Consider the following 3,900-nt stretch of genomic DNA (forward strand, 5'->3'; position numbering starts at 1 on the left):
TGATCGTCACATCGAATTCCAGATTTCCCTTAATACGACCCGTGATATGGCGTCAACACGACAAGGAGTATGATTGTGGAGAACAACCTTTTAATTTTTTACATTCAAAAAGTTTCATGGCCACTTCATGGCCAGGTGCAGGGGGTAAAGCAGGAAAGGACAAATGGTGGGTGACTAAGGGCTTTTCCCCGATGTAAAAAGGACAGTAAATAAAGAAGTTGTTATCCATAAATTATCTCTACTTTGTCATCCGTCAACTTCTAAGTAATGCCTATTAAACAATTCTTTACAGTCTTGACAATGTGCCAAATTCAGTCTTGGTCTAGGCGTTGTTGTTTGTGTATAATATATATATATGTGAATGTGAAATAACTGCTAAATATTGATCTACATGATATACACTGAATAAGTTCACAAATACACAGAAGTTATTAATGACTGGCTGGGGCTGCCAATTTTCCGGAGCCTAGTCCCCCTTTAAACTGACACATCGCGATTACGACATCCTTGTCACAAAGTGTTTGTTTGTTGTTTAACGCCGCACTCAGCAATATTCCAGCTATATGACGACGGTCTGTAAATAATCGATTCTGGTCCAGACAATCGAGTGATTGACATCATGAGCATCGATCTTCGCAAGTGGGATACGATGACATGCATCGACCAAGTCAGCAAGCCTGACCACCCGACCAGGTAGTCGCCTCTTGCGACAAGCTAGTCGCCTTTTACGGCAAGCATGGTTTGCCGAAGACCTATTCTACCCGAACCTTCACGGGCCTCCATTAACGGTGTAAAATGGTGTCGTGTGTATGTCATCTTATCCCACTTGCGTAGATGGATGCTCATGGAGACAGTCCCTGGATTGCCTGGTCCAGACTCGACTATTATATTGCTGGAATATTGCTGTGTGCGGCGTCAAACAACAAACAAACTTAACAGTTTGTACTGATGTATTGAGTACAATACTTCCCATTCTTACAGACTGCATTTGAACCAGACATCATATTTTTGCAGGCAACAAAGTGGCTAGGTATTCTCTGTTGATGATGAAGGACAAACTTGGCTACCGCGCTGTCAACAATGGCTCCAGCTGAAATGGTCACCAGCTACAGCATCCATGCGGACATGGTGTTAGGTGATGATGCTCCTTCCTTTGCCCCTGTTAACAGTGGATTTAAGAGGGAAAGAGGGAGAGTCCCGAAGATGAGCCTAGATCAGGGAGACCTTCAACTGCCACTACTATACTGACTTCGAGACGACCAGTCCATGTAACAACAAGTACCATCTTTTAACGTCTTTTGGTATGACGCGCCCGGGGATCGAACCCCGGACCTTCCGCTCTCCGGGCGGACGCTCTACCACTAGGCCACGGAGGCGGTCCTAAACATCAAGAAAAACTACTAAATGCGTGTTGTTCCAACGGGAAAATGCACCTGTGCACATGTCTGTTGTCGCCATGGCTGCAATGATGACTGTGGCTATAAACCCATTGAGCATCCTCCGCATTTACAAGATTTGGACCCGTCAGACTTCAACAACTTCCCAAACTTGAAGAAAGAACCCTTAGGCGAGCATTATGCGAATGATGATGACGTCTTTTCTGCTATGGGGAACGTTTTACACCACAATGAGGATGGCAGTAATATTGCCGCTGTGACGTCCAATTTTAACTCGCTCACTTTCCATACAAGTGGGACACCCCGGCATCTTTGACAGACGTGTGTGGACCTCGGAGGGGTCATGTTTAACTACATCAATGCTGTCCATCATAACTGGGCTCGGAACTTTTCCGTAACCACGCGTATAAGTAAATAAAAGCGAAAACCCATTTCCATATTTATAAAAAAAAGTCTCTGCCGAAAGCATGCTTTCTCGCAGATTTTTTCGAGTGAGTGAGTAAGTGAGTGAGTGAGTGAGTGAGTGAGTGAGTGAATGAGTGAGTGAGTGAGTGAGGAGCGAGCAACCGATCGATCGAACAGGGGTATGGTGCTGCCAAATCTAGAAACTTAATCAGGAGCCTCAGGACTATGATTCGGATCATAGGTTACTGGCACATCTAAGGGAGGCAACAATTCAAAGCAGATTGCGACGCCTTATAACTGGGCCATCCGTGCCCTCACAAGTATAGTACTGACAGACCAAAGATCAGAACCAGTGTGAATCTGGGATTCGAACCAACGATCAGCGGATCCTGGTGCGTCTATGGCACGCAACTCTACACAAAGATTTGACCACCCGTTCCTCCTTTATATCTAAGACTACACCTAATCATAAAAGCATTAAAATGTGTCCTCATAATTATTTAACTCTTTTGGGAAGAGCCTCACAGGCGACTGATAAACAGCCTATAGCAGATAAAAGCGAACCTGCCTGTCGTGAACAAAGCAGTAACATGTTGAAACGAGTGGTAACCAAGTCATGTAATTTATAATCTGACAGCTGGTATTTGAAATTCAGATGACTCTTGTCGATTGTGATGTATGTACTAAACACAGATCTGCTGATGTGGATGGACAACGCATGCCCGAGTTTACTGATACAGCAGACAAGACTTGGCATATTAACCGGAATATTTAGATATGAACTCATACAAATCCCAATAAATCCTTCGTCGAAGTTTTGGTTGAAAAATATACAGATGACAGATGATATTGAACTATGTCTGAATTATGTCTTGTATTTCAAATCAGAAAAATCCTGAAAGCACCTGCTCGCGCTGTTGTAGTATGCATGTTTCAACAACGACTAACAACTCTACTTAACAAAACACGCACCGTGTATGGACTGTTGAAGGGGGATATTTTGCACTGTGGGTGACATTTTTGCAACTACATTTTGTCATTTGTCCCTTATCAAGAGTCAGTGAGTTTGGTTTCACGCCGCTTTTAGCAATATTCAAGCAGTATCACGGCAGGGGACACCAGAAATGGGCATCACACATTGTACCCATGTTGGGAGTGGAACCCGGGCCGTCGGTGTGACGTGCGAACGTTTTAACCACTTGGCTATCCCACCGCCCTCTCCCTTATCATCAGGGGGGTGGGTGGCTGTTATAAAAACACATATCACAAAAGATTTCATAATATTTTCATACAAGTTTCAATTAAAATTTTCAGAATTATTCAGGTTATACGCGTCTATCGCGCTTATTGTAAATTGATCCCGTTGATCCCGGTTCGCCCCGATTATGTTTCTAGGTTTGTCAGCACCATACCTGTGCTCGTGGGTTTCACCGAAGTGGTAAACGTCTGAGACCTGCACCACTTCGGGCTTTCCTCCCACATTAAGCTGACAAGCCGCGATATAATTTGAATACTGTTAAAAGCGGCGTTAAACCCAACTCACTCACTCACGCATATTGTAAAAAGAAACACAATCTTAAGATTTCTTAAACATCTGAACGCTTTTTCACAAAGTTTGGTGAATATTAAAAATGTCGAATTTATCGTGATGCTATAATTGTGTTTTCGAAAATACCTCTGAACCATTAAACAAAGGTTCAATCTTATATTTATTGCAATGTTCAAACATCTCCAAAATTTAAACTTAGATATTCTGTTTAGCACGTACGTACTTCATTTTTGCCACTGTGATTTTTTGTATGTGAAAAACAATAAATCAACAATCAATAAATATATAGTTCATCATTAATAAATATTAAATTGTCATTCATACACTTTCCTCAACGGTCTTTCTGACTAGAAATGAATTCCCACAGTTCATGGCGGCATGTAGTGTGATCAGCTGGTTATCGCGTTTATGGTCTCGATCAATGTGCTGGTCGTGAGCTATTCGTCTTCTCTCGTCCCTTTCCGTAATCTCGGCTTGTCCCGGAATAAGACGACTAGTAACGAGTGGACTGATTGGCTGTTCTACGATCCGGAAGTGAAACTACAGAAA

The sequence above is a fragment of the Haliotis cracherodii genome, unplaced genomic scaffold (genome assembly GCF_022045235.1).
Source record: "Haliotis cracherodii isolate W230 unplaced genomic scaffold, xgHalCrac1.p SCAF_15, whole genome shotgun sequence".
NCBI lineage: Eukaryota > Metazoa > Mollusca > Gastropoda > Lepetellida > Haliotidae > Haliotis > Haliotis cracherodii.